General features: G+C 42.9%; 1 long non-coding RNA gene across 2 annotated transcripts; it reads left to right on the top strand.

The window, feature by feature from the left end:
• Window positions 1-1972: 1972 nt before the first annotated feature.
• Window positions 1973-12296, top strand: LOC116988416. 2 transcript variants are annotated; one of them, XR_004415931.1, is made up of 3 exons: window positions 1973-2160; window positions 5714-6045; window positions 11528-12296. It is a non-coding gene; the product is annotated as an uncharacterized LOC116988416 (long non-coding RNA). The 2 variants fall into 2 exon arrangements; XR_004415932.1 differs by lacking the exon at window positions 1973-2160 and adding an exon at window positions 5151-5199.
• The last annotated feature ends 557 nt before the right edge of the window (window positions 12297-12853 follow it).

The following is a 12853-nucleotide window of genomic DNA, read 5'->3' as shown; positions in this document are numbered from 1 at the left end:
TAAATTTGCTACTTAAATAAAGTTGGATATTGTTTTGCTTTGTCACGTGTCTCTCCATTATATCCAAAGGGCACGGCTTCCATTAATGGTGGCTATTTATGGTTCTGCAGCCTATTCAGAATTTCAGTCGGATGATGAATGTAATCTAATCTTGACCGTATGTGCAACGCACAGCTCAGAGATGCTTTTGTATTAGAACACATTTTTACTTCCATTCTTCCTCGACTGGAGTTAAATGTGTCTTAGAATAAAGGAGAGGTCATCTTAGATAAAGTGGAAGGTACACAGTGGAGGTCATTTAAGACTGAGGTAAGAAAAAAACGTTTTCACCCAAAGAGTTGTGAATTTATGGAATTCCCTGCCACAGAGGGCAGTGGAGGCCAAGTCACTGGATGGATTTAAGAGAGAGTTAGATAGAGCTCTAGGGGCTAGTGGAGTCGAGGGATATGGGGAGAAGGCAGGCATGGGTTATTGATTGGACGATCAGCCATGATCACAATGAATGGCGGTGCTGGCTCGAAGGGCCTTTTTTCTATGTGTTTATCATTGTAGCTCTTGACTCGTCTGTCAATCACTTGCAATACATTCTGGCAAGCAGTGCTGTGAATTATCCAGAATTTTTTTTTTTTTTTTTAATGAGAACCAGCTCTCCTGTTCACAATGAGGTTTCGTTTACACCCCTTCCCCAGAAGGTGCTGTTCACACCATAGTTTAACATCAGGATGCTTGAAAATGCAGGGTTTTGAGTAGAGGCAGTGGTGGCCAATGCTCCAGAAAGAGCACAGAAGGTGTGCCATAAACCTGTACCCTGCAGCATAACGGAGTGTTGCCCTGGGTATTTCTAAAATGGAGATTGATAGATTTTTGATTAGTACGGGTATTGACTTGGGGAGAAGGCAAGAGAATGGAATTGAGAAGGAAAAAGGTCAGCCATGATTGAATGGTGGAATCATATTGCATTGGAGTTCTGGTTGATTACTGCACAAACACCTCATCAGTGGTTATCTCGAGTTGAAGAATTGTAGCCTAGCCCACGATCGTCATCTCAGTATAACATGCCAGAGAGCAATGGAATTTAATATCAAGTCCTTTTTGTAGCTCCTGTACAAGCAGGACAAATATTTTCTATTTTCCAATTTCTTGCTTCTGAAATTTCTTGCTTGGGGGGGGGGGGAGGATAGGTAAGTATATGCCTGCTTTTAACACACAACAAAATCTGTAGTCTTAACTAGGTAGTGAAATTGTTTATTTTATCTGCTTTTTGAAACTGGAATGGGCCCTGGGCCTCTTTCTGAAACCAAGTCTTGAGTCAGACACATGCATTGGGGAATTACTTGGTCAGTTTTCAAGCTTTCCACATCAGAATTTACAGCTCCAGGCCTTGGCATTATTGCAGGAATCTGGACAGCAACCAATATGAAGGAACACTTGTTTTTACTTATATAAACGCAGCATTAATTATTCATGAGGAGCCCAACACTGCAATGGGAAATGGCAGAACGTGGATTACAGTTGATGAAATTACGGATTTGTAAGAAGTCAATAGGCCTAGTCCGTGACCTAGGATAAAGTACGCTTAATTAGCTATAGTTACCGCACAGAAATGCCCTTGGGAATCACACAGCTGTGCAGCATGGAAACCGACCCTTCGGCTCAACTTGTCCATGCTGACCAAATCCCTCTAACCCCATCTCAGTGAATTATCAACTACCTACATTAAACTTTGTTTCAAAGCCTTCAAATGTTACTACCCTCCTGAACACTTTGTGATGATGGAGACCGATTAATCTACCTGACCTTTTGAGATGTGGGGGGTGGCCTCCGTGGTAAGAACTGTGTTGCTGGGCGCGTCTTCAAAGAAAGAAAGCGGAGAGGACGATTAATCCCTGATACTGACACTTGAATTCCGGCGGGTAACCTCGAACATCAGTGGGAGGATATAATTCTCCTGAGCAGCGAATGCCAGCGAGCGCTATAGGATCGTTGAATGCCAGCAGCCTCCTCAGGTATTGGACTGAGACGGACTTGGAGCCGCTCCCAGCGGGCTGGATTCAGAGGCGTTACCCGTGGGGCGGAACTGTTTACAGTTGCCATTCTCCGCTCGCTGCCATGTACTGTTGGGGTCTCGGTTGTTCTTCTGTCCATTTACCGCCTCGCACTGTAAGTTCTCGGGGTCTTTTTTTCTCTCGTGCTTTGTAGAGTTTTCCGTGCCTAAACTAGTTGAGTGCAAGCGGCTTCGCGGGTCACTTTCCGCTCAGCGACCGCATCTCGGTGGGAAAATGAGAGCACTTCTGATCGGCAATTTGAAAATTAAACTCAAGGACTGACGTTTAGTCGAAAACGAACATCCTGTCTCGCTTATGTAATTTACGTCATACAACAACAATTTCTACCCTGATTCACGTTACATAAAGCATATTAAACAGAATGATACTATCGTTACTTTGGAGGGACCCAGCTGAGCTATTGAATTCATATAGAACAACGCTGTCGGTCCCATCCCACCGTTCTTTTATCCAATTATTTTCCCTCGAGTGCTTGTCCAACTAACTTTTTAAAGCCCGGTCTATTTCCACGTTCGTTACAGCCAGTCAGCACCAGAGCAAAGCCACTTAATTTTTGTGAAGATGTTATTTTTTTCTTCCATTAGATTATCTTTTTCCCATCACTTTTCTGGAACTTTCAACATTTTCTTTTGGAGATAGCTCTCCACTTTCTCAACTGAGTTTTGTGCACCTCCACAAAATCTTTGGTCCAAAAAGCCCAGCCTTGTCTTTCCTCATTCAACATCAGAAAGTTCCCTTTCCAAGCACATCCCATCGGCACTGTAAATCTTATCATTGATTCAGGGTCAAATTCTTGTTATCTGATGGAACATTGACTAGTGGTTCAAGATTGTATCTCATTGCCACATTTTCACGTGACATCCCATGAATATTAAACTCAAATCTCCGAAATGTATCACAGGTCATCCCAATGTTTTCACCACCACTGGATTATTGAGCTAAATGCCTCCAATACTAAATAATATAGGTGTTGCCCACTGCTTAATATAGTTCTGCCATTGTTAACTTCACAGGTAAAGTTTGTGATTGACTTGGTGTTAAGACATTGGAACAGGTGGGTTTAAGATTTGGGATAGATGGGGACGGGATAAGACGTTGAGAGTCAGTTAAGGTTACCCTGCCCTCTGGGTGGGGAAGGGAATATACAGGTTAACGAATCTAAAGGTGGGGAGGGGAATCTATATGTTGAAGAGATACGCCATTTTAGCTAGAGACACAAGAAAATGCAGGTGGTTGAATCTTGAGCAACCACAAAGTGCTGGAAGAACTCAACAAGTCAGGTGGCATATTTGGAGAGAATGGATAGGTGCCCTTTGGGCATTTAACTGGGTTCCTGCTTCCATGTCTTAATTAAGGTGCTCCAGACTTAAAGGGTTGAAATGTTCATACCAAATTCATTATCAATTATTAAGCTGAGGATTGATGGCCCATGCAATAAGGCAGAGAACTTGGTGTTTGATTCACAGTTTTAAATCAATATTATGAGCACCTACGGCAATTTGCATTTTTATAGCATATAAAATGTAGAAAATATGCCATGATGGTAAACAATCTTTAATTAAAGGCATTCATTCCACATGGGGGGGAAAAGAGACATTCAGCCCTACATTATGGGTTTAGGGACTGCTTGGGGTGGGGAAAAGAGATGGCTTCGGGAAGGGATTCTAGAGCATCGGCATCAGAAGGCTTGGCCACTAGTATTAGAGCAAAGGAAGTCTTGCACATGCGGATTAGAGTCAGGAAAATAATTTGTGGCAGGTTCCAAACACAATGATTCCAGTATTAATCTAGAATCTGGCCTGTGGCATGTGAAAGTTATTACAGAATGTAAGTCTGACTGCTAGTAATCTGTCTGGCATTCCTTTCAATAGGATAATGCAGAAACAATTTTTGATTTCTTTATTTCTTCCATTGTCAAACATCAACTTGCACATTATGCACAATGATTTGTTTGAGGCAAATAAAATAATTGGCCAAATAACCTGTCAAATTGTGAGTTGTCTTCACCTTCCCCTCAGGCAATGTGATAGGCATGAGGGCAACACCTTGTTTTCCTCCTGACTTGCAGTATGCAGCAGCTGTTTGAAAACTCATTTTTGATAAGTCATGGAGTGATACACCATGGAAATGGGCACCGTCCCAACTTGCCCTCACCAGCCAACATGTCCCTTCTACACTAGTCCCACCTCCCTGCGTTTGGTACATATCCCTCCAAGCCTGTCCTATCCATGTACCTGTCCAACTGTTTCTTAACTGTCTCAACTACCTCCTCTGGCAGCTTGTTCCATACACCCACCACCCTTTGTGTGAAAAAGTTACTCCCTCAGATTACTCTTAAATCTTTTCCCCTTAAACCTATGTACTCTGGTCATGGCGTTAAATCACTGGATGAGCAGCCGGGATATTATTCCATGAATTCCTTGGATTTTGCTCGAGAAGATCCTTTGACTGTGTCCTGGTGATTTGCCTCTTGCTGTCTTCATGAGCTTGGGGCTGCTTCACACCTGCAGTTTCCCAAGTATGGCGTTGCAGTTAGGAAGGTATCTATTGAGGAAACGGGGAATGAGTCCATTGATAACAATGATTTATAACACACAAAGTTTAGAGGTACAAATTCCATCCAGTCTGTGCTGAGTTAGCATCCATCACTTGGCCTTGGCAGCTCAGGACAAATGTCTGGTGCCTGTGGTGACTCCTGCTGGCGTACATAGCATCACATGAAGCATAAGCTTGTCTCGTTGATGGATAACCAGCATTACTCACTGACGCGCACTACATTCAGTGTAAGGCATGACTCGCAGGGAACAAAAAAATGTTTAGGAGAAGACCAGAGTCATGTAGCAAACTAGTCCAAAATGTGGGCTATTGATGAGAGGTAGAGCCACTGGAAAATTATTCTAAGATTACTGTCTCTGCCATTCAATCATGGCTGATCTATCTCTCCCTCCTAACCCCATTCCCTGCCTGCTCTCCATCACCCCAGACATCTGTACTGATCAAGAATCTGTCTATCTCTGCCATTAAAATATCCATTGAATTTGCCTCCACAGCCTTCTGTGGCAAAGAACTCCACAGATTTACCACCCTCTGACTAGAGGGTCTTCCCAGCGCAAAAAGACAAAGGTTAGCAAAGGTAGGCAATGTTTACTGTGATTACTGGTGCCATTCATGGGTTCAGGATCGCTCTGTCTGGCTTTTCAGAGAATATTGTCTGGTCTGTCCTCGCAAATTGAGGTCGGCTGGTTGGGATGTGAGGCGGAATTTATTGCCCACAGAGTGATTTCTACAGCTCTGAAAATGCACATCTTAATCGTGCCTCTCTGATGTGATCCGCTCAGTGCAATGGTTACACAATGTTGGCGTTGAGGAGACTGGGAGTGCAGAGCCGAGTGTTGATAATAGACAGATAGGGATGAATACTTCTAACTCGAAACCCATGGAATGGATGTGAATGCTGGTAACTGAGAAAGGAGAGGTAAAGCGAGTGAAAGGCAAACAATAGGCCAGCTCAAAATCACCAGTTATCTGGTGGAAGATTGTGGATGTAATCGCGTTGTTGTTTGGTTAAGCCTGAGCCAGGACCCTTGAGTCCTGTCGGTACGGTGATCGTGGAGAGAACTGATGTGTTTATGTCTGTTCCTCTGTAGAGCGACTGCCTTGATCCTGGATGCACAATGCTGATGCTCTTTGACAGATGGTACAATAACTCAGTGACATCACTTAGAGCAAAAAGCTTAGTATAAAAGGCGGTGTACAGCCAGACATCCGGTAGACCAGAGCTTGTGCTGAATTCCACTTCATCGTGCAGGACGGCATTGGGATATTCTGCCAATAATGTGAAGTCGTCGTGTCATCTTCTCGGGAAGAACATTTGGAATTGCACGCTGCCCTCATTTGAAGCAAGTATAATTCTTTCCCCATGCTGGATATGATTATTCGACTGAACAGATTAACTCCTAGTTACTTCCGATTATTACAGGTGAGTAAAACTTAATTAAAATTGGGAACGTGCAGGGGAGGAAGCAAGACCACTTTTGGTCAAATTTAGATCAGAATGCAAAGAATCAATGGCGTAAACCTCAGCAGTATTTGTACAGTAATATGTGAAGTGGCAGAAAGAGACAATGAGGAGAATGCAGTGGATGTAATGTATTTGTATTTCAAATGTCATTGACCGTGCTAGTGCATTGTAGACGCATGATTAAATTCAGAGCATGTGAGATTCAGATAAATAACAGGATGAATGGTAAACTGGTTATGAAGCTCTGTTTTAACATGTTGTACCAGTCTGAAAAACTACCTTAATACCTAACTCATAACAGTTTTGTAGCCAACTATTACCTGGTATTTGTCCACAAAGATTGGTGGCGGGATCATTCCTCTCCTTAATTTATAGAAATGATTTAGATTCTGAAATACGAAGTAGAATTTCAAAATTTACAGATAATATCATATTTTGCTTTTAGCTAATAGTAAGGTTGACATCAATAAATGTGAGCATGGAATTAGCATTCGAATTTTAATGATTTTGTAGTACATTTGGTAGGAAGGGACATTTGTTTATTTGGAAAATAAATATCCAAATGGAGTAGAGGAATTGAGGGAACTGTAGCGACTGATCTGTAATTCACTACGCTCAGCAAGTTAACAATCTTAATAATGAATCACTTGAACCGTTTCTAGGAAAGGAACAGCATAGTTATGTTAAATTCTGGTTAATAATTTAAAACTGTTTCGAGACGTTGGAGAGAGTACAAAAAGAGTTGTAAACGTAATGCTAGAAATGACAGATTATAATGATCTGAAATGATTTAAATGGCTGGTGCTTTTTTTTAAGAAAAGAAAAATCTAAAAGGTGACCCAATAGAGATAATTTATATAATGACATCTTTGGGAGGGCGAGATATAGAAAAAAGTTTCCAACCAAATCTATGGGTTTTGAATTAATGGCAGCCATTACGTCCAATAAGCAATCCAGAAGAACTTTCTTTACTCAATGTGTTCAAAATGGGGAACTTGCCACCGCGTTAGATGTCGAGGAGATTGGCATAAAATGTCAAGTGCTAACGGGAGAAAAGAATGGAAGAGTAAACTGATAATGTGAAATGGGGTGAGGGCAGGCCAGTGTGGACCAAAGCACCAGCTTACACCAGTCGGGCTAAATGATCTGTATTGCAGACAGATTTGCAGCTGGTGATTTGACTGATATAATGGTCATTATTCACAGATTAATTTGTATTAACTGATGAGATCCTCTTAGGGATAAGAATTACATTTTCTCTCCATTTCAATCATTTAAAAGTAAGATTGGATGGACATACCTGAGACTATTGTGCATTGCTGATGAAACTGGGGAGTGTTTTTATGGCAGCACTATGCAATACTCAACCTTCACACAGGGACATCATTGAGGAATCCAATCCACTGATTGGAACAGCACAGTCCCTCCTGATCTTGTCTGCATCTGGTACAAGGCCAGAGGGAGCGACTGTTTACAGTCCCCACCTTTGGACATTGAGGCTAACATCAATAACATTATTGTGATCCTTTTTGCGATATGCCAGTTCATCCGAGACCCGGAATTGAACCATAAATAGTGGGGATTTTGGCCATTGTGCTTACGACGGTCCGCTTGCAAAGTTCCTCTTCAAATTCAAAAGAATTCCCAAGGAACAAGTTTGGGATGTACATTTGCCAGCCACACCCATGTGAAGATTGGACACTGAAATGAGACACTGTGTTTAAGACGGAACTGCAGATGCTGGAAAATCGAAGGTAGACAAAAGTGCTGGAGAAACTCAGCGGGTGCAGCAGCATCTATGGAGCGAAGGAAATAGGCAACGTTTCGGGCCGAAACCCTTCTTTGGTTTGTTTGCATCTCCCATGGTACAGCACCCAGCTCAGGTCAGAGTGGGGGAGGGGTGAAGGGAGAGGAAATATGGACCACCTAAATTTAAGGTGGGGTTGCATAGGAAGATAGACTTTGGCAGGATGCAGGGGCTGGAATGGAGGTGATGTGTGGGGAACACGGAGGGAATGACTGAAGTGAAGTTCATTATCACGATTCTTTGACCACTCTGAAGTGACAGCTGGATGTTTTTGTCCTTTCATTCACATTCCTACTCTGGGTGGATTAGAATCAGCAGGTCTTATGTAAGAGGCAGAATTAAATATTGAAACCAAAGCCATAAACGGCATCAGTGCTCTGCTGAGTTTTAACTCTTTTGCTGCTAAGCTCAATGTTTGTTATTATTCCTACCAAGGTTCCAGTGAATATATTAGAACATCGGAGAATGTAGCATCTAATAGTCCAGAATGTAATTGTGGGTTTCCGCCGGGTGTCCCGGTTTTCTCCCACATCCCAAAGATGTGTTGGTTTGTATGTTAATTGGTCTCTAAAATTTCCCCCAATGTGCAGGAAGTGGCTGTGAAAGTGGAATTATATAGAACTTGAGTGAACAGGTGTTTGATGGTCAGCATGAATTCACTGGGCCGAACAGCCTTCTTCCATGCTGTATCTCTAAACTAACCTAATTTCTACATATCTGTGAGCTGGCCATTCCCTCAATTCCCATTCACTATCAAGCTACGAGAATAGCCTTCACTCAGTTAGGTGCCCTAATACTGCATGAAGTATGTTACTGCTAAATGAGATATGATTGAAGTGTCACAATCTATGTTGAATAAGATGTAGGTTCAGCAGAACCAGCACAAGGTTCATTTACCTCCTGCAACACAATGTTAGATACAGAGCATCTATATGGCCCCAGAATCAAATCAACCCACAGCTCTGTTGTCTTATAATTTCCAGTTGAGAATAATGACCAGAAACCAGAAGGGTCTGTGATCATTCAAATTAGTAACAATGCTGGATCCCAATACATGAGTGCAGGAGCCCAGGCTGGCTATGTATTTCTGTGTGAGAAGGAACTGCAGTTGCTCGTTTAAACCAAAGATACGCTGGAGTAACTCAGCGGGACAGGCAGCATCTCTGGAGAGAAGGAATGGGTGACTTTTCGGGTCGAGACCCTTCTTTAGACTGGTTAGGGATAAGGGAAGTGAGAGATATAGACAAGGAAGTGGAGAGATAAAGAACAATGAATGAAAGATACGCAAAATGTAATGATGATAAAGGAAACAGGCCATTGTTAGCTGTTTGGAGGGTGAAACTGAGAAGCTAGTGCGAATTGGGTAGGGAAGGGATAGAGAGAGAGAGAGAAGGAATGCCGGGGCTACCTGAATGCCGGGGCTACCTGAATTCATGCCACTGGGCTGTAAGTTGCCCAAGCGAAATATGTGATGCCGCGTGGTGTTGGACTCTGCATCATGGAGACTGTGGGTCTGGTGCTGAGCCTGGAACTCAGGTGAGGTGACGGTTCCGGCCCGCTGGTGTGTGGGTGGAGAGGCGAGGGTCGGCGGAGTCGCTGGTGGAGGCCCGCGAGGGGCTGGAGTAGAGATATGGGTCGGCGGCAGCAACATCGGTGGCCCTGGGGTGACAGTGAAGATCGGCGACCATCCAGTCTGAAGAAGGGTCTCGACACTTGTGTGCCTATGTATTTCTACTTGGCTTCTATCTAAAGTTGCCATAATCTTTCGGAATCCAGTTCACAAATTGAGAGCCTTGGACAAAACTATGTGAGCAGGTTCCGTAAGCCAAGCGGGTTTGTGTGACATTTCAGTGTAGGTTATCTATTCAATAATTCCCTAATTACAAAAAAGGAAATGATATACCTTAAAGGGCCTGTCCCACTGTACGTGGTAATTCAAGAGTTCCCCCGAGTTTTCCCCTGATTCGAACTCGGAGAATGTCCGTAGCGGGTCCGTAGGAGTTCGTGGATGTCTCGAAGCGGCTTGTCCGAGTAAAATGTAACCATTTTTTTCATCACGAGTATTTTTTTACTCGTGGATATATTTCACAGTGTTGAAAAAACGTCACGAGTTTACCGGATTTCCTGGGTACCTACCGTTACTCGTACGAGCCGCTATGGGACATCCACGAACTCCTACGGACCCGCTATGGACACTCTCTGAGTTCGAATAAGGGGAAAACGCGGGAGAACTCTTGAATTACCTCGTACAGTGGGACAGGCCCTTAACTAATTAGGACCCTTTACAGTTGTCTCAGAACCATTAGTGACAAGGTTGGATTATTGATAGCAGAATCAATGCTGGTTCAGAGATTATAGGGGAATCAGACCAGCAAAATGGTGCAGGTCAAACATAGGTGAAGGATGGGAGGTATTTATTTAAAACACAGGATGTGTACACAACCCTTAGCAAAAATTATATCCATCCATAACTAGGAACAGATTTTTAAATATGAGGCTTTAACATGGAAGGGAAGGGTAAGAGGGAAATGGTATTAAAAACTGTGATCAGTTAAAAGGAAGATTAACAGGAAAGTCAAAAGGAAAAAGGAATTATTTTGTACTTGAAGAGAAAATAAAGTTAAGCTCTCTTGACAAAATCAGAAATGCTGGACGCTCTCAGCAGGTCAGGCAGCATTAGTAGGAAAGATAAAGTCAATATTTTGGGTCAAGGATACTTGGTTTAAGAATCTTTCCTCTGTATGATAGGCCTGCCACATCATCGGTTAAAATGGATGAAAGAATCTTGCCTTTCTTAGCCGAGGCACGGAATATTGCAGCAGAGAAGTCACTGAAATCACCGGCCAGGCCATAGCTAGAGTACTCTGTGTGGTCACTAGAATATGAGAAGATGCTAGAGCACCAGGGGACACCCATCCAATGTTACTATGGTGAAGCATTTAGTTATGAGGTGAGATTTGTTACACTAGGTTTGTCTCTGGGACAAAGAGGCAATGGGGAGATTTAATAAATCTATAAGATTAAGTGTGGCCTATATAAGTGGGCTGGAAAAACCCAGTTAACTCACTGAGTAAGTCAACAAACTAAGAGACACAAATTTAAGATAATTGGAATGAGGATCAGAGAGAAATTGCGGAATAAGACTGTGGTAAAGGTTTGGAACCCAATGCCTCAAAGAGTGGGCCATAGTTCCAATCACGTTTTAAAGGTAATTTGACAGGCGTTTGTAGAGCCAGATTTTAGATGGAAATGGATTGAGAGAAATGGTTGAAGAGTGAGATTTAGCCCAAATGGTTATGTTTTGGCCAGCATACAAATAAAGTGTGTCAAATGAATTCCTTCTGTGCTATATTTTCACATTCTATGATGGGTGGAGAGCAGAAGGTGGATGTGAGGGGGGCACAACCGGAACATAAATTTCATCAGAAAATGTTTATATTAAAAAATTGATGTGCTGAAAGTTGAAAAAGGTTCAGCAGACGAGAATACTGAGAGACTTTTAAGGAGAGGGAAGTCGGAGAGGTTCCAACCACACTTTAAAAATTGGTGAGCTATTCAGGTCAGGAAGGGGGTGAGGGATTAATAAGGAATTGAAGTCAATTGTATTCACTGGTGTGTTTTTGATTTGCACAGATGCAGCTTGCGGGTGAGGCCGTGGTCCACAGTACTGACCGACTCATCAACCTATCTGCGCTGCTCCTTGCCATGATGGGGGTTGGTCTGTCTTCCTATAGTGTTAGGAGGATGACCGTGAAAAGAGACTCTCCGACAAGCAGCTGAAACCGTTACAGACTAGGGGACAAGGACCCAAGCAGACAATCTGCAACAACATGTATACTGGACCGATACCCACGTAACATGGCTCCTTTGTGGTATTCTGTACAGATAGAGGGGAAAAACCAGGGAAATTGCTGAGAAAGCGAATGACTGATGCAGCTTCAGAATGGGATCAGTGGCACAATGAGAGTCTTTCATGTGGACTTGATAAGTGAGAGAATGTTGATGACGTCCAGTGGAAGGTCTCACTGCAAGAAATCACTTAAAGTCATTGTTTTAACAGCAAGTTGCAAACTCAAGAAGTGTTTGACGTCATTTGTAATAAGGACTCTGAGACCTGTGTGTCCGAACAATTGTGATTTAAGGGCGTACCAATGTAGTGCATCAACTTGTTCAGGCCTTGGTTCGATCTGAGCACTTCAGCTCCCTGTATGCTGTATCCTGGATTTACATATTTTTTCTACAGTGTTTACGAATGGTTCAAAATATAATGGTCAAAGTGTGGAGAATGGATGCAGTATCAATGGGGGGTGAGCCTAATGAGCAGGGGCTTCCCTGCTACCACTGGTACATCACAGTAAGAGATGGGCATTCATGGACAATGAAGAGATTCACATTTGCTCATTTCTCTGTGTTATTTTCAATGGAAGTCCAGCTCGAAATTGTGAGACAAGCCATTCACACCTCAACAGCCGACTCAAACATGCTCTTCGTTGTAGTGTTCTCATGTCTGAGTAAAGATGCTACTGCAGTTGTACAGGGCCCTGGTGAGACCGTACCTGGAGTATTGTGTGCAATTTTGGCCTCCTAATTTGAGGAAGGACATTATTGCTATTGAGAGAGTACAGCGAAGATTCACCAGGTTAATTGGCGGGACTGACGTATGATGGATTGGGCTTGTGTTCACTGGAATTTAGAAGGATTCCCTCCCTTCACCACCTCCAGTTTAAATTCCAGTTGGAATATTTTGGAGGACCAAGTAACCAAGAACCAAGATGAAAGGGGATGTTATAAACATATGACATTCTTAGAGGATTGGACAGGAAAAATGTTCCCGATGTTGGGGGAGTCCAGAACCAGGGGTAGGCCATTTAGGACTGAGATGAAGAGAAACTTTTTCACCCAGAGAGTTGTGAATCTGTGGAATTTTTTTGCCACAGAAGGCAGTGGAGGCCAGTTCAG

The sequence above is a fragment of the Amblyraja radiata genome, chromosome 27, assembly GCF_010909765.2.
Source record: "Amblyraja radiata isolate CabotCenter1 chromosome 27, sAmbRad1.1.pri, whole genome shotgun sequence".
NCBI classification, from domain to species: Eukaryota; Metazoa; Chordata; class Chondrichthyes; order Rajiformes; family Rajidae; genus Amblyraja; species Amblyraja radiata.
The sequence above is the reverse complement of the archived record's forward strand: the minus strand, read 5'-3'. Positions and strand labels throughout refer to the sequence as shown.